The 19,376-nt window shown below is 40.9% G+C and overlaps 1 pseudogene; it reads left to right on the top strand.

Annotated features, from left to right (window-relative positions):
• LOC118836469 overlaps window positions 1-18,769 on the top strand; it is a 98,167-nt pseudogene extending 79,398 nt beyond the window's left edge.
• The last annotated feature ends 607 nt before the right edge of the window (window positions 18,770-19,376 follow it).

Genomic DNA, 19,376 nt, shown 5'->3' with positions numbered 1-19,376 from the left:
TCGTGTATAATTTGACAATGATATAGGTGTCCCTCAAATCTGTTAAACTACCAATGATGTATTATCCAGATTTGGTAAACAATTGTTAATGGGGTGTGTAGGGGTGTATGTGTGTTTGGGAATGTATGTGTATCCCAAATTTGGTAAACAGCTGGTGTTAGCTTTGACCAACAGTCAAACTTTGTTGACTATTCAATAATACAAACATCAAGCTCTCTAAGAACAAACAACCTGATTCCTAAAGGTCCTGGTAAGTCTGTCTCATACAGGTGCTCATGACAACATTGCCCCTATGCCCAGCTGGAGGCCATGTGCCTTCCTCCAAGGTGGCAGTGTCTATCAATCTTCACTGCTCTAGAATGAAAGCAAGATGTTCACATTTCCGAGTGCAGAGAACACAGCGATCTACCCTAGGCTCATCCCAGGAGCAGGCTGATGACTGGGGTCTCTGGTGGGTTTTTACAATTCGGGCTAACAGTGTTTACAAATAAGTTCTTATTGATGATCGATCACCTAAGCTGATGATGAAAGGGAAATAAATTTTTCAAAAGAAATATGTGGACGTTTTGTGGGCTTATTTTTTTTATCAGAGAACATAGACAAGCCAGGAGCATTTCATTCCATGCATTCAGTAGATTTTTAACTATAAAGTGACCAAATATAATAGAATATTATAGAATTGCTCGGATGGTGGAAAAAGTGTTAGCTCTAATTCATCTGAGAGTAAAAGTAATGTTTTGTAATTACACATATAAAATTTGAGGATTTCCCACAATTCAAAATTACCCATAAACCTCAATTACTGGCCCTGTATGTGATTGTGAAGGAATAAAAAGATGGTGAGACACTATTAACTTCAACAGGGCAACAAACCAGAGCTCTGATTGCCATTTACAGACTATAAGTACCTAATTTTATTTAAAACCTGAACAGCTCTTGCTTAATATAGAATGCTGATGTACAAGTATTTTCTACAAATTCACACTGCACTTGGCATTTCTATTCCCGTGCTGAAATCAGTCACGAATGACACTGGATCATGAGTGTCTTTATGTCCTAGTTTCTAACAGAAAGAAGCAAGAGAGGGGCAAAATGCAGTGGGCAGTCATGATGACAAGCACAAATATTTCGCTCTTCTGAAACCAAATCTGCTGCAAAGAAAACTGTAAAATGAACTTAGTATAAAGCATCTGACCTCTTTTCAGGGAACCACTAAAAACAACACGAAAAATGAGTTGAGGAATAGTTTGCTGGGCTTTTCATATGTCTCTAGTTGCTAAGGAAACTACTTCTTTCACATCAACCTGTTCAGTACAGCTGGTTTTCACATATATGCTTATGCATCTTTGGAAGTAAGGCTATGGAAGTCAAGGGAAAATAATGAAGAATAAAAGTCAGCACCATGCTGGTCCAAATAGCCCTAGACCACTCTCCTTACCAAGCCTTACCCTTCCCAGTCACCTGGCATATTTGCCACCTGGCAAAAACCTCCTGGACTTAAATTTGAAGATTTAGCTAATAGGGTAAACAAAACAGCAGGAAGTCCTATTTGACATGCAGCAGTAGCTGAAAAACTGCCTCTTCACCCCTACTCCACTCCCTCTCCTGCTGGGGAAGTGGGAGGCAGCTCTTAACACAGCAGGGAGAGCAGCCTCAGCCCCCTCTCCTGCCCCATATCTCTGGGGGAAGTTCTTATAAGTTTCTCAACACCCTGGGTTTGACCTGGAGCTGTGGGTTAGCATCAGTGAACTTAATACAGGTGGGGAGTACACATGCTTACAAATCTGATGATACCAAGTCAAACCTAGATAAAATGGTATCTCACCAACCCAACCCAAGTATGACCAGAACCTCACAGAATACATAGGCTCCAATTTTCACTGTATTCAAGTCAGTTAAGAGGAGAAGTGGAAGAAATCAAATTGATCCATCATTTTACCAGCCTCCTTGCCAACACCTATCCTTTGCCCCCACCCTCTTTCTAATTCTGCCACTGCTACAGGAAAAGGTGTTTTAATCAACTTCGCCCTGGCTCCTTTCACCATTGCTGTAGCTTTCCAAACCAAAATACTCCCCGCTGGCCATTAGTCCCCCATATGTATTGTCTCCCCCACTTAAAATATAAGTTCTTTGAAGTCAGGATCTCTCCCCATTTTTGTATTTATAGCAACAGAACTTAGCACAGTGCCTAGTACATAGTAGGTGTTTAATAAATGCTTGTTGGTTGGATAAGTGAATGAAAAATATTTGTTAAGTTCTTAACTAATAAAATAAAGTAAGTTGGGAGCTGGGAATATAGAGATAAAAACAAAATAGACCCTGCCATCAACAAGTATGAAACATATCACCAAATTATGCGTGTTGTTTCCCTTGTTAATTTGCTGCAAATTATCAATGTAAGCTCCTTGAAGACAGGGTCTGTTTTTGCTTTTTCTTTCTATTTCTAGCACCTAGAACAATAGTTCCTGGTATACAGTGGGTGCTCAATCAATGCCTGACTATTGATTGATTCAGAGATGCTGCTGCTTGCTCTCTTGGTTTCTTCCTCTAGCTTATACCTATAGCCTAAAGGAACTGAAAAGTTAGGCTACCAAGCCAAAGATATCTAGGATGAGTTGTGGCCTGCTTTTAGGATGCCTTAGGCAAAAGGAACATTGATTTTCTTTGAAGTAATGTGATTCTCATGGGTTTCAGACAATCTTTTTCATGCATAGCTGTCTAGTTGGCAATTCTATGAAAGGAAATATTTTAAAATATTTATAATGATTTAGAGGCCCTCTCTCTCAATTCTTTAAGGAGCCATGTGGATATTCCACACGAGGAGACCAATCTCTTCAGAGATGATAGGGCCAAAAAATCAGCAACTTGTAATCAACCTAGTAATAAGCCTCTCTGAGCTTAGCTAGTTTGTTGCTCCATGATTGACTTAGAGTCTGTTACTGGCTCATATTCCAAACCTTTCCAGCTTAGAAGTAGCACATGCCAGAGTTTTTGTCCCATTGGCATCGCCTCCCAGACTACAGAACTACCTACACTTCACCCTGAGGTCTTGGAGGACAATATTAGTAGACAGAACATAAGAAATGAAAAAAGCAAAAATGCTACTATGCCACGAAACATCTTAGACTCTTGGGAGCTTTCCAACAATGCTAGAAATAATATGGAAAGACACTTTCAGGCCTTAGGCTAAAAACTGCTTCTCCTCAGGGGTTTCCTCAGATAATCAATGCTGTTTGGGATCCCTGGGCTCAGTAATAGCCTAAAAACTATGAACTTGTGTAATATAATCCTGACTGGATGACTTTGATTAAGGTACTTAGAGACTATAGCTTCTGTGACTGGGGGGAAAAAAGGGTGGGGGGAGGTGAGGTAATTATGAAGCCTTCTATAAATGTTAAATAATGACTTCAATGAAATTTCCCTCTCAGCTGGGCAATAAATTTATTACAGTGCTGTTTATTGTTTTGAACTGTGTTATTTAGAAGGTTTGGTTTTGTTTTTAACAAGGGAAGACTCTAATGTGCTCCTTTATATGTGACTTTTCTGTCAGGAAATGGAAAGCAGGTGGGTGCCTCAAATGCCCAAGTTTCTCTGTGGTCATTTTGACCAGGGGCTAAGGGACATTTAGTAAACTAAAAATATTATCATTGCAGTCACATCCACGGTGTTTGTATTTGAACACTTGAGACCTACTCCATCAAAATCAATAGGTCAAGAGAGTGTTACTTTATCTTAAAAAGTGTGACAGTAAAATACACAAGAAATTCACTTGAAAAATTACATTAAAAGAAGGTTACAAATCAGCCAAAGCTCAAAGGATGCTGGGTATCCTCACCTCCTGCCTTCTCTGGGCACAGCAGGAGTGAGATATGAAGTAGGTATGGGGAGAGCACAGATTACAATTTCTCAAATTACTTAGGGAGACACTTTCCACAGTGCTATAACTAAAATGTGAAAGCCCTTTCCACATTAAGAACCAGCCCTCAGAAATCATTAAGATAGTCATTATTATAGGTGGGGACAGGGGGCTAGTTTTAGGAATTCTTTTGGGAAGAGTGCTTTATTCTTTATAAAATTTTCCTGATGAAACAAATGAAAACCTAGAGAAACATAGGCGTCATCAAATAGTATAAATTGCAACGGTAAAATTCAAATGTAATCTCACGCGGGATCATATTTCTTCCTTTAACTCTCCTTCCTCTGAAATACATAGGCTACTACATCAACCAATTATTCTGCCCACTGTCCTTCCAGAGTTGGCTGAAAAACCCTACTCCTTCGGCCATGATGTTTTACCAGAAGCATTCTCTGTTTCCCCCATAGGACCAGTTGGCAATGAGTTCACTCGCACAACGCAGTTCTCTCTTTCTCAAGTCTCATAGCCTGAAGCTTTTCTTCTCCTTAAAGGCTTTCTATTTTCTAAAAGTCCCATTTATTTTCTACACACATATATACGTGTTGGCAGGGGAAGGATTTTCTTTCAGGTTTCCTTTAAGGGTGCATTTAAAATACTCACTTCAGGCAGGGCCAAAATGGACCATGGACCACAGCATCTCAAGGCTACATATGCATCCTTTTCACCTAGCATTAAACTCCGTAGAGCATCCTTAGGGCTCGAGGGAAAGAAGGTGGCAGTATGTGAGAGCCGGGGAATGTTTTCATTTTCTTTTTAGTCGACGAGCCAGGCCACAGTCTGGGTTTTGTCAGCTAGAGGCAGGTTCCCATCTCTAGCATGAGACAGGGAGGCTTTGATTTTTCTTCATTTGGGATATAACTAGATCCTTGTTATTTGCCAAATACCCCCAAGGGTGTCCTACTTTCCAATATCTTCTGTTCTGTCAGTGTTCCTGTGGCTCAGTCTTGTGGTCCTTTTTGGAGAGAAGCCCCCTCCAGTGAAAGGGTTTCAGGACTCAGTTGGCTGCTATTTTTAAAAACTATGCAGATCATGATGCTTTGAGATCCAGGGAAGGTCACCAAAGTATGAATTATTATTACAAAAGGATGTCAGAAATGGAACATACTATCTGTATTTGTGTACCACAATTACGATCAATCACAACAAACCTATAAGCATTTATCAAAATGTCTAATCTGTGCCAGGTGCTGGTAATATAAATATGGAACAGCAGCAAATAATGGAGAATATGTTGAATTTGGAGTCAAAAGAGGTAAGTTCAAATCACAGCTTTGCCATTTACTGCCTGTATGACCTTAGGCAAGTCTCTTGGTCTCACTGGGTCTTGGGCTCTTCCTATGTAAAATGAGGAGGTTAGACTTGATCTTACAGTTCATAACCTAAGATCCTATGACAAAAGCAAAACATTTGGAGCCCTCAAGGAGCTTAAAATAAAGAAGGAGGATGCAAGAGTTTAAAAAAAAGGAGTCAAAATCCACACTAAAGTTGAGGCTGAAGAAAAGTTCCCTTCTTTTCTCTCTGTTCCCTCTTCCTCATTCCTGTTCCCTATTCACTACCCCCCTTCCCAGGCCAGACTTATCTGTTTCATTGTGTTGGAGATACTAATGGAACTTCAGACAAGTTTTCTTTGAAAGCACACAAATATCTGGGGATTAGAAAAGCCTAATAATTATTTCAATCCAGTTTTTGAAAATGTTTTTATAGTAATGCAAAAACATGCAAGCTATTTTCAATGGTCTTACATGTACATAGTATTGTATAAAAATTATTAGAAATAACAATCACTGTTATTATGACTATTACTTTCCTCATTAAAAGTAGAAACTCCATCAGAAAATCAGAAAATTATTATCATTATGCATGTGCTTATATACATACGTGCACATATGTAAGCACGCATACATACGCTCCCTTCCATCACATCAGTAAAACAACTGCCTACTGTCTCTTGCCTAAAAGGCTGGTTCTGACTATTGCCACTGCCTTTCCTGTCCCCACCCTCATTCCTTGGCCATAGCCTTATACACTGTCCTAGGCTACCCTCTGGGGACTCATCTGTCCTGTGAGAGGAAAGGGTGGCCACTATGGGGAGGTACAAAGAGCCAGAGATTAGGGAGTACCTCAGGTGGCCCCACCATGGATTGCAATCTTGTCTCTTTTTTCTCTCTTTTCTCTCTGTGCTCAAGTGTTTGAGGGAAAGCAGTGATCCAAAGCTAAGATCAGATACTTTGGAATCCCCCCAAATAAACATATTCCCAAAAATAGAATCTTGAGGCAGCCAGCGAAAGGGACTATGTTGACCTTATCCATGAATGCCAAAAACACCAGGTGTGTGAGTATTAACCGAAATCTGTAAGAACTAAGGAAATCACTGCTTTCAAATCAGGATCCTTAAAGCTTGATGGTTAGTCCTAGATAGCATTTGTTTCAAGAACAGGCCAGCCTTAGGATGATTAACTATTTCCAGAATAAGAGTCACCTTCTGTCTGTGCAGTTTCCAGGACTCTGCATTATCAGTGTCAATGGTTCATGGTCACTCTGAACACCAAAGTCAGCTATTAGTTTTCCTGCTCATGTTCCATGCAAAGCTACCCCTGGGGAAATGCATGTGATTTTTTTTTAACTCCATTCATTTTCTCTAGGAATCTTGAAGGTCACCAGTACCGCTGGCATCTTGGTTTGGTTTGGGCTTTGCATACACAAACACACAAAACTGAAATAGGCGATTTCACTGCTTGGAGTCTTGAGAGAGAAAAAAAATGTGTGTGTGTGTGTGTGTGTGTGTGTGTGTGTGTGTGTACATATATATGCATATAGAGGTATCCCTAGTGTATGATGATCCCATACATTTCTGATTATGATTATTTATTAGAGAAACTATCAAGCAGAAATGGGACACTGGATATAGGGAGTCAAGGGGGAAATGCATTAGATTGAAAGGGCCCTAAATCAAGTCCAAGAAACAACTGGGAATTCTAATTAAATTGCTTTACCTTTCCATAACTCAGTTGCACCATCTTTTAAAAAAAAACACAGCATTCATAATAATACCAAACATTGGTAAGAGTCCATCTGAAGGACACATACATACCACTGGGTGGGCACAGGGGATCTCAGAGTCTAGGTCCCACATGCCATCATCAGATGCTGACCCAAGGCAAGCTGCCTAAAGACTCCTCAGAGCTCCGCAGGCCTCTCACTAGAGACACCTCCATCCCCACCACCAGCTCCCCTCAAAGCCCCAGTGTGTATGTGCTAGGAACAGGAGGAGGGAAGCTCATGAGACCCATATGTCCAGGCAGCCTTGCCATCTGTGCAGCAGGGAAGGCCTGTGGGGATATCCCTACATGCCTCAGATTGACCTTTGCCTATCTCGTGGTGACCCAGAGAGACTTGAAGCAATAGCTACCAAACACTCTGGAGCATCAGGACTGAGGAGCATTACAGAAACAGAAAGCATTATATTTCATCTCACTCCTGCTACACTTGCCTGAAACCCACTAAAGCCTCCTGTTTTCTTTCCAGGTCTCAAATTTTCATGCCATGCCCACGGACACTAAAGCTCCTGGAGCTCAGCAGGAGCAAGCGCTGCAGACAAAGGGAGAGGCAGCCCAGCCACTGAGGGGGAGGCTTTAGTAGCCTGGCTGTTTTGTTTCTAATAGTGAACAGTTCTCCCATCTGACCAGCAGGAGGAGGGAAACCTCACTCTACACACCTCTTTCTCCCAAAGCATCCATCATCTGCAGGCACCCGTGCCAAGGAGTTAATCCCTCAAAGAAACCCTGGGCCTGAGATAAAAATCAATTCGGATATCTCGGCATTCTTTGCAAAGGCAACGGTTTTACTGTATGCATTCTGAGTCACCACTAATTTACACGCTGCCAGAGCATTTTCCTTGTAAACACTGGGGGATTTCGATACCAGCTCCGAGGGTGCAGAGTATCTTGGCACCGGGACAGAGGAAGTTACATTTCCAGGATGTGTCTGAAAATGAGTAGCAAGTGTGGCCTGTTTGAAGTTTGTCTCATCTTTCAAAAGCTGCTTCTTTTGAGAGATTCCAACCCAAGTGGACTAGTTCCGAGCTTCTTTTTGGAGTAGGAAAGGGCTTTTTTCAAATGCTCCCTTGAAGAAAAAATGGTTTTTAAAAATCTGGCAAACAAAATTGCGCCATCCAAATTAGCAGAAGGCAATATACAAATGCAGGAAAGAATCCATGTAAGGAAGAAGTCTGCGGAACCACAGGGCACAAAACGGTCACGACAGGGTAGCAGCCAGAATTTAGCCATAGAGTGGAAGGCACTGAAAAGTTCCCAAGACATGTAAATACTGATACAATTCTATTTTAAAAAGAAAACATTGCATTTATAGGGTGCCTTTCTACTATGATTGCAGTGTTCCTTTTAGGAAGACACTTTGTAAACCTTAAAACACTACATGAATGTGGCCAATTAGAAGGGGGGGCGGGGAATGATGTATCTGGAGTCAAAGAACATGGGTTCAAAACTTGATTCGGCAACTTTACCTTCGTGACTTTGGGCAAATCACATGAGCTCTTGGGCTTCAGTTTTTGTATCCATATAACAAAGAAGTTGAGCTAGACGACCCCGGCTTAAAATACATGATCCTACTGTTAAAAGGTATGGGCGCCTAGGTTGCGCAGCGGATAGAGCGCTAGACCTACGGGCAGGAATGCGTGAGTTCGAATTTGACCTCAGACACTTCCTAGCTGTGTGATCCTGGGTAAGTGCTGTTTGCCTCAGTTTCCTCATCTGTCAAATGAGCTGGATAAGGAAATGACAAAGCAGTACAGCATCTGTGCCAAGAAACCCCCAAATGGGGTCACGAAGAGTCAAACACGGCTGAACAACAAAGAAATTGTTATAAGAAATGCAATGAATTGCAGATAAAGTTCATGAAAGATTCCTGATCCATTACGAATAGATCACATGCTCTCAGATTGGTTGGTTGTTAGTTTCCCCCACCTTCGGCGCTCTGAACCAAGTGAGCCCTTTTCGGAGATACATGGCCAGGATTGGCCACTAGGTGGCGAAGTGGAGTGAACTCCGGATTTGGAGGTTGACCCACCTCAGTTCAAAACCTGCCTCGGGTACTTACTATGCTGCTGGCTGTGTGATCTTGGCAAATCCACTTAGCCTCTCTGAGGCAGTTTTCTAATCTTTAATACGAGAATAATAATGGGAATATAAATAGCATTTACCTCACAAGACTGTTGTGAAGACTAAGTGAGATAATATATGTAAAGCACTTTGCATACTTTAAAGGCATATATAAACGCTAGCTGTTAGTCTTGTTAATACTAAGCAGTATAGTCAGTAACCATGCTAGAATCTCTTTACAATACAAAGCTAAATTGGCTTACACATTACCTTGGCCTCATTATCCTTGCATCTCATTAATCCTCATTATTGCCACCGTCAACAACACCACCGTTAGGTAAGAACGGGGATGTTCTGGTAAATGTTTAACAGCCAGCTGAGGGGGGGGAGGGGCGGCAGTGAAAGCAGGACACACTTAAGTTTAATCTGCATCATTAACACTCTCTTCAACATTTGCTTCTAGGAACAAAGGACGAACCACAACCAGAGTCTATCTAATCAACAAAACAATGAGGTAAATTCTGATTTGTAGCCTTTGTTGATTTACAAGGTGTGAATTCTCCAAGGTGTAAATATTCACACTGAAAAACTAACAATGCTCTCCCAAGTTAGCTCCAGCACACTCCTGAGTACACAAGAAAACAAAAAACAAAGAACAAAACCCTCTACAACTAAAAAAGAACAGTGAAAGGCATTGTGCCAGCCCTCAAAGAGCTTCCAGTCTGAATAGTGAGAGGAAGTGGAAGGAGCGCTGAACTAGGTTCTCTTCCCAACACTGCCCCTAGTTACTTTGTGCAACCCACTTTACTTTTTTTGGCACCATTTTCTTCATCCGTAAAAGGAAGAGGTTAAATGGATGATCTTTTAAGGTCCCTGCAAGGTGTCTGATTATGGGACAAAATACACCCCTCAGTGACAAACAAAAAATAATGTAGTACATAAAAAACACCAAGTCGACCTAGACCTTGTAAATGAGCAATGTGATATAACTTGTCCAGAGCCACGAACAGAGACCATTGGTAAAGTTCCCATGGCGCATTTGTCGAATTCAACTGGGCCTAATAATCATAAAGTGTTTTTCTTTGTAGATTTGTGTTTTGTCTTTAAACATCCTACCTATATGTCTTCAAAATGTCCCTCAGCCTAGTGAAGTGTGTAGTATATGGTACTTATATTTGTCAGGCACATAAATTAAAGTTTCTCGTGTAATCAGTGAAAATGCCACGGAATTTTGGAATCATTAAGAAAAAAATTTAAGCTCAGTTTGTGATTTTGTTTCACAAACTGACAATTAACACGAGCCAGATCACACTTGCACTAGTTAATCATGAAAGTCACTGATTGCTGTAGGACACACAGATGAAGAACTGTTTTTAATATTCTACACTAAAGATAATCCCTTTCTATGATTCTAGGGGAAAAGATAGATATAGTGATAATTCCATATAATGATACCCATTTATAATTGTGTAGGAAAGACGGACCAACATTTAAAAAAATGTTTCGGAATATGGTCTTGAAAATGATTTTTTGGAGAAAAAGATAAATCTTTCTAATAGGATATAGTCTCCTTCAAAAGGACTCTGAGCAAAGTCTTTGAAATCCTACTTTTCAATCACTAAAAGAAAGCACCACAGCTCTTTGTTTTTAAATTGATACCCGGGGCCAGTTATCACAAGAGTAGCTAATTTGGTAATTTTTTTTTTTTTGCAAAAATAGTCATTTACGTGTACTGATCAACCCACTGTCTTTCAGGCCAGAGCCTCCATTTGCAAAACTCTAGGACCTTAGTTTCATTAGTTCCAGGCTCTAACCAATTGAGTTAACCCCCTGCTCCCTTGTCTCTGCTTTTGCCGGTAGCAAAAAGAGCCTACCAGAAGAATTAAAAAAAAAAAATCTCCTTGGGTGTATGAGTTAGTCTTGCCTGAAGCAATAGTAAGGGTATCCAGAGGTCAGTGTCCTGACTCTAACTCGGGCCTACAGCCTCCACCCCTAACCCTGAGGGCCTCCCGGAGCCAGAGCTGAATGAAGGGTGAAAAGGGCAACAGCAGCCAAGGAAAGGAAGGAAATAAGAGGCATTTTCTGTTTTTCTGTGGAGCAATCATCACTTTGTATTTCTGTTTTATAAATATCGTTGTATTCTATTTAGATGTATTTTAAAAGTGGTGTTGAGCTGAGCTTAGATTATAAGGAAAAGCAGGTTGACACCGAAGTCTGTCTGTGAGTGGGCTAGAAATTGTGCTGGAGCCATAACAAGGAAGAAATTAATATATAAATGTTTTTGTTTTGTGTTTTGTTTTGTTTTGTTTTTCAAAATCACCAATAACAGGAGCTCTAGCTTCAAGAGGCTTCAAGCTAACCAACAGGAGGCAGGAGATTTGGGGAGAGTCGTGAGGCTGCATGATCAGGCCGCTGTCAAACTCCTTCCTTCTTTCTTCTTTCCCATTAAAAGAAAGAAAACGCAAACAAGTCAAGGGAAATATAGAATGGACCTACAGCAAATCAGGAAGGCAAATAAGGCTGGCTTTCTTATTAGCTCACAATTAATCATAGTGAATAGACCTTTGTGACTGTGGCCAACAGAACTCATTGACAGTTCAGTTCAGGAAAGGCCTGAAAGGGCTTTTATTGCTAAGCTAATGAAAACTTCCAGAGCTATGGATAAGGCCCCTTAATCTAAGAAAGGTTCAAGGTGAGTTAACCTGGTAATCGAACCAGAGTTAGATCAAGGAGTGATTGATAACATTTGATGATTAATGAGGAAAAAAATCATCATATCCTCATTTGGCATATGAGCTTCAGCTCAGTAATTGGCCCCAGGGTCACAAAGCCAGCAAGTGTCAGAGATAGGATTCAGACCCAGCTCTTTCCTGACCCCAAGCCAATTCATTATATTGTGCTGTCTTTGCTTTCCTCACCACAACCCAGCCCTGGGAGACAAGGTATAATTATTATTTCCATTTTATAGATGAGGAAATTGAGGCTTAGAAAAGTTAAGTGAGATTTGGACACACATCTTCTCACATCCAAACCAGCATTTCTTCCATTATACTATGCCACCTCTGCATAGTTAATTTCTTTCCAGTTCATTTTGGCTCCTCAACTAAGCCATAAGTGCCTTGAGGGCAGGGCCCCTATCTTATGCTTCTCTTACATTCATTGTAGAACCTAACAGTGCTGAGCAGACAGTATTTGCTCAGTGATCACTTGTTGACATTGCAGGTTGAATAGCCAGGAGTACAAAGATCAAACTATGTCATCCCAGCTCAACCCTGAATAGTGTTCAAGGCTTCTAGTTCAAAGGAGAGATCAAATAAGTGGAGGGTATCTTGAGATATGTCTCTGATACATAGCAAAAAAAAACATCAGACTTTTTAAATAAACAGTTCATAGTAAAGGACAAGAGGGGAGTACATGAAGGTAGTGAACCCTCAGTACTGCTTAATTTACCGACACTTACCATCAGGAGGAGTATGGCTCTGTGCCAGAGTTCAGGTTGATATGTCCTGACTCACCTAGGATAAGTGGGGGGGGTGCTTTGATTACACCTGCACCTCATTGGTATACTCATTCTTAATCATCTCTCTCTTCTCTCTATCTCTTTCTCTGGCTCTGTCCCTCTCTCTCTCTGTCCCTGTCTCTCTCTTTCTCTTCTCTCTCTCTCTCTCTCTCTCTCTCTCTCTCTCTCTCTCTCTCTCTCTCTCTCTCTTCCCAGCTTCCCAGAGAGCAGCAGAGAATCCAGATGGATTCCCTTGCATGCCCTGGTTTGATTCCTCAAGGAGGACAGATTGGTCACATACCCATATGGCCATAGTTGAAAGCAGTGAGTTAAGCAGTAAGGTGCCCGAGGGAGAGGATGTCTTTCTGTCAAAGCAAGAACACAAGGCAGCTATGAACTTTGAAGTCCAAAAACCTGAAAATGCAATCACAGAAGAATGGAGGAAAAGTTCAGGGGAGTCACAGGACACTGGCAAGGGCCTCTGTTGGGTTTTCAAGGGGACAAAAGGATGCTAAAAAGAGGATTCCTTGCAGGACAGGGTGAGGGCTGCTTTCAAGGTACACTTCTCAGCCCATCTCCATCTCCATCCATAAAGTGAAGCCCAGCTAAGGAGATGGGAATAGGAACATGGAGGGCTGATTATGTTTTGATTCCTTGCTTTTTTCACAGACTGCCCCCTTCAGATTATTTTTCTTTTGACCAATCCCCAAAATCATGATCTGTTTTTTCTGGACATAAAACTCAGCAGCAAAAACAAATAAGAGTACTTTTCCCCAGCTCCAGGAGCTAAGGATACAGTTCACTTTAAGTGTATTCTCCCTTTCAGTGGCCTGTTAAATGATGACCACTTAGAGTGAGGAGTGCTAGAAATCTGGGGATTTTTTGTAGTAAGGAGCTGAGAGACAGGGATCAAGAACCAGGGTTTGCAACACTGGGTGAGCAGGATAATGTTTACCCTACTATTAAAAAAAAATAAAAACACCTCCCTCCCATTTCCTAGACTGAAACAATGCATTTGTAGAATCATATAACTTTAACATCTGACATCTAAAGGTGTTCTGGTCCATCCACCTTATTTTACAGACAGAATTGAGGCCCAGAGCAGTTGTCACTTGCCTAGCCAAGATGATATAGCTAATTAGTGACAGACTAATTGGGAATAAATGATACTGGAACCCCTTATCTCCTGACTTCCAAGCTAATACTCATTTTACCACAGCACAAAGTCATCATTTCAATTTCTTTTTATTAACTGACTGCAAATAAACATGGAAACTTTAACTATACAAACATAATCTGAGATGTAGAATAGTAGAAACTCCAAATCTAGGTCAATTCTAAAAACACCCAGAAGATCTAATCATTCACTCACTCATTCATTCAAAACACTATACTAAGATGCTATTGGCTTTACCGAAAACACAAGCCATAATCCTTGCAATCCAGAAGCTTTCAGTCTAGTATAGGGATAAAGTGTGTACATGAGCACTTGCATAAACACATGATATCTCTGATTTTGACAGAGCATTGAGGTGTTACCAAAACTCACACTTAGACTGGTAGGATAGGTTCCCCAGAAGGCAACTGTTACCTTGGGTTCTAGGGCACCCTGTGGACAGTTACTCCCAAAATTATAGTTCACATTACAAAGGAACGGTTAACTAGGAAAATATTCTTTGCAGAAAGTTCTCTGTTAGAGGTCTCATTTCCAAGATATAAGAGCCATTCCCCAGTAGAAGAGAGGTGATGGAGCCAAGTTGCAGAATAAGGCATGAATTTTTAGATATGGCTAATGTGGAAATTAGTTTTGATTGACTAAGTATATGGAGAAAGGCTTTAAGCAGGCAGTTTTCAAAGGAAGAAATCCAAGTCCTCAATAAGCACATGATAAAATGCTCCAAATCACAAATCATTAGAAAAACACAAATTAAGATGACACAAAGATTCCTCCTCACATGGGTCAGATGGGCAGATGATTAAAAAAAGGAAAATCACAATTGTTGGAGTGTCTGTGGGAAAATACAAACACTAATGGACCATTGGTGAAAATGGGAATTTGTCCAGACATTCTGGAAAGCAATGTGGAAGTATGCCCCAAAAGTCACAAAACTGTACGTACTCTTTGACCCAGTGATACCGCTATTAGAGGTATACTCCAAAGAAATCAAATAAAGAAGAAAAGGACCCAAATGGACATAAAATTTGATAGCAGCTCTTTTGTTATAGCAAAGAACTGGAACCTTAGGGCATGTCCATCAATTGGGGACTATCTAAAAAAACTATGGTATACGGATGTAATTGAATATTATCTTTGCTATTAAAAATGACAATTTCAGGGAAATTTGAGAGTTATTACAAAACTAACGCAGAGGAAAGTGAGCAGAACCAATAGGCTAATATATACAATAACAGCATCATAAAGACAACTTTGAACGACTTAAGAACTCTAACAAATGCAATGAGAATACATAAGTCTAGAGGGCTGATGATAAAGCATGCTGCCCTCCTCCTGACAGAAGGGATGGACTCAAGTTACAGAATGAGTTTTTAGACATGGCAAATGTAGACACTTGTTTTACTCAACTATCAGGAAGGTTTTATTTCTCTTTTTTCCCAGTGGAGGAGGGGATTGGAAGAGAGAAGGGAAGAGATGAAAGAGAGAAAGAGAAAGGAAGGAAGGGAGACAGAGACAGAGACAGAGAGAGATGGAAGAGAGAGAAAGATCCATTGAGAAAGAACCCACTACTTATTGAAATAACCCATTCCACTTTGGGCAGAGCTTTCATTGCTGGTTTTTCCTTTCATCAAGATTAAATCTGTCTCTGTAACTTCAGCTCCTTACGCCTGGTATTGCTCTCTGAGATCAAGCAGAGCAAGTCTGATCCCTCTTCTATATTACTGTTCCTCATAATTGAAGGCTTTTATTACACACCCTACAAGTCTTCTTTCTTCAAGCTAAATATTCCTAATTTCTTCAATCAATCTTCATGTGATATAGCTGCTAGCACCTTCACCATCCTGATTTCTCTTCTCTGGACATGCTCCTGTTTATCAGTACTAAAACGTGGTATCCAGAACTTAACATAATACTCTAGGTATGGTCTCACCAGAAAAGTGTAAAGAGACATTATCACCTCTTCATTCTGAACACTATGCTTCTCGATCCAGCATTAAATTTTTCTTGTTGTTGTTGCTTTGACACATTGTTGGCTCAAACTGAGCTTTTTAGTCAACTAAGAACCCCAGTTCTTTTTTATATGAACTTATCAACTCCTCCAGGATGAAAGGATATTTGGAAGCTGAAAGGAGACAGGGTTAGAAGCAATTCTAACAGGAAGATTAAGTAAGTCATAGCAGGGATGTATGGAATGTTAAAGAAGGACTAGCACCTCTGGGGTGAGGGCTTGCTGAGCCCTTTTCAGGACTGTTCATTCTCCTGTGATGTCCATATGCCACCCAAGTCTAACCTGTGGTTCCAAGAAGCTGTAGCATGTATAGCAACCACACCTTGGTAAAGCTGTCTGGGCAGATGGGCTAAACCAGGTTGAGGGTAACCAATGGGCCACAGTTAGGGAGTTATGGGGATGGCTACCCCAACCATGTGAAGACTTCCCCCAGTGGAATGGGTGGATGAGAATAATTTGTTCCAATGTCCATGAAAGCTGCTGAAGCAAGCACTGTGGAGTGCTTAAAGCCTGGTCAAACATTAAAGATGCTAAGGGCATCCACTGTATCCCAGGCCACTGCCAGTAGTCCTGAGTTTTGTCTTGCCCCTGGGCTTCAATGACTCTAGAAGAGAGAGTGAAGCTGATGACTTCCTACAATTGCCTCACTCAAATCCAATTCACCCATGAGTCAAGACATCATTGGTTCTCTTCAAAACAACAAAAACAGCCAGGATTGAGTGGTTAACACAAGGGTCAGTAAAAAACATATTTGCCTAAATGCTTACAAATACTTTCAAAGGGACCTTAAACTGAAAGTGGGGAGATGGAGGAAAATCATATATACACATATGTATGTGTACATATCTGTGTGCATATGTATATATACACACATTTACATGCATCCTGTGTGTATGTGTGCTAGATCAGATCAAACTCAAATAGAAACAGGCACCAGACCATACTCAAGACTGCATATTGACTTAAAAAGGTACATGTTAACTTTATCTATGTTCTATTGTATTTTTATTTATTTTGTTAAATATGTCCCAATTACATTTCAATCTGGCTCTGTATTGGAGATTGTTACAACTGCAATGCAACCTGCCTCATGTTTTATACCTCCAGACTAGATGACCCCTGAGGTCATTTCCAACTCTGAGACTGAGTGATTCTGTGCTTCTTGATACTAATATTCCATCTGGAACTACCGGTGCAAGTGTGGAATGATCTTCTTTCATTCACTGAGGCAAACCTGGTGACATGAGCCCAGAACACATCCATTCTTCAAAAATGCCACTAATTGTCTTACCTACCACACGCCTTTTCCGAGCCCTTCTCCCAAGGGCTATGCCTTCAGATTAACGATAGCCCAAAGAACCTCAATATAGCAAGTCTAGCCTGACCCTACAGAAATCACAGAACTCAAAAAAGACTAGGGAAGTCTAATGATTACATCTGGATTGGAATCCTTTCTAAAGATGGCCCTAAGGGAATGAGGAAGAAAGGAATGCCTCAGACTGAGTTATCTCCTGTGTTCTATTTTACAGTAAGACTGACTTCTGGTTAGCTCAGTAATTATTAGGTCTCTTGAGTCTCCTGCTAGGAATCCCCATCCAGTTTGCTCTCCATCTAGTTGGATGCGCCAATTACTTAGACTCTTCAAGTGATGCAGAGGTAACATTGTCCTGGAGATCATACTCTAGGACCCTTTGTAAATCTAAATCGAGTAGCCTAATGATACTATGTTTGGGGGTGGGAATGCCATTTCCACCAAGTGCATCCTGCTCATGCTAATTAGCATTGGTGTTAAAAGACCTTGGTTCCCATTCCTGCTCTGGACAAGTCACTTAACCTCTCAAACCCTCACTTCCCTTGTCTGTAAAATGAGAGTGATAATCAGGGCACGGACCCCAGGAGGTAGTTGGAAGAAAAGCACTTTGCAAACTGGGCAAACTATAAATATTGGGCTTTAATTGTTATGAATTGCCCCCCAAACACCCCTAAATGGCTTTCTACTCCCAGTCATCTTACTCTATTCCGACAAGTGCTCTGAACTTAGGCAAGATAGAGAAATATGATTCTGTGGTGTTTTTCTAACGTTATTCACACCTGCTAATGAATCGCTCCCTTTGGCTGTGTAGACAACAAAGTAAAATAAACAACTTCAAGGGACCCATAAGTGAGTTATTATCTTAGTATAGACCTGGAAATATAACTTGGATTAGCCCCGGTGCTATTTCCCTTATTTAGACCTGGCCTAAGGGGCATTTCCATTGGGGGATCTGAAGCTTTGGAATTCTCTCTCTTTCCTAGTCCAACAAAGCTCTAATTTATTGACCTTCAGGGCACAATACAAAACACCTGTTGACTCTGGCATTTCCTCAACCTGCACAGAGAATCTTGAGAGTTAAAAAGGAAGAGAGGTCTTGTTTTTTTTTTTTTTTGGAGTGGAGGGGAGGAGAGACCACCCTTTGTTCTATATTTTTCTACTGTGCATATACTCAGGAGCCTATGCAACAGGCCCCTTCTTCTAATCCAGAAAACAAATGTATTTTGCATACCTGTACCAAAGATGCCCTTAAACGTGATACCTCACAACAAGGGCTTCTTCTCTCACAGCCACAGATCTGTGGACTAAAAAAAAAAAAACAAGCCTGGCTCCCTTACAGTACTGACAGGTGGGGAAAGTTGATTGAACAGCAAAGCTCTGTCCTTTGTATGGCAAAAAAAAAAAATACTCCTGAAAGAATGTGAGAACATTCCTGTCTACCCACCAAACAATTGTTTTCTGAGCACGCCCTAATAGCTCGTGTTCACCCTGGATGAAAAAGATAATGAAACCCAAACAAGCCTTGGAAGCAAGGAGGAGGAACAGGAGTGTTTCCAGAGCTCCCAGACTGCACATGCTCCATCTGCAGGCTCCAGAACACCAGGGAAGCAATTGGCCCATTTGGGAGATGGAGAAAGAAAAGAAGGGAAGGACTCTTTACTCTACTCCAAACACAAGGCCTCTCTGGTTACTCCTGACATTGCCACATCCTTGACTTCTTATCAGCTGCATCTGCCATAATGGCTCATGCCCACAGGATCTAAACTTTGAAGAGGCCTAAACCTGGCACTAGAAAGGTTCCTGTCTCCTAGGAAGGAGAGAGGGATGGGAAGCTTGCACAGGAAATGCACAGGACTCCCAATGCCTCCATTTAATTGATAACGACATCCTCTAACTTCAAAGAAAGAAAGGCAAGTCATTTTGTTTTTTTGTTTTTTAAAGCTTCTTATTCCCCAAAATGAGAGTCAGATTTCTAAAAAGAAGTAGGTTTCCAGACCAAAAAAGTGGGGGGCTCCAATTTGTTTGTAGAAAAAGTAGACATGCCTGGGGTGGGCAATAAATTGAGATCCAGACTTCACAGAGCATTTCAGCCCTTGTTGCTTACAGTAGACAACACAATGCTAGTTCATTAGAGCTGTCTTTCAATCAGATGATGTTCTTAGATTTTTCAGGAACTACCCAAAAATCGTGGGCTGGAGAAAATTAAGGAGAGTGGTCATGGAAGGAAAGAAGCACAGTTTAGATGAGGTTTAAGAAGAGACAGGAAATTGAAGAGATGGAGAAAAGCAGACATAGGTCTACATTTGAAAATTCCATAAGCAAACAAATGACACTACTTAAGTAAACT

This window comes from Trichosurus vulpecula, chromosome 1 (assembly GCF_011100635.1).
Source record: "Trichosurus vulpecula isolate mTriVul1 chromosome 1, mTriVul1.pri, whole genome shotgun sequence".
In the NCBI taxonomy this organism is placed as follows: domain Eukaryota; kingdom Metazoa; phylum Chordata; class Mammalia; order Diprotodontia; family Phalangeridae; genus Trichosurus; species Trichosurus vulpecula.
This window is presented reverse-complemented; position numbering and strand designations above follow the sequence as displayed.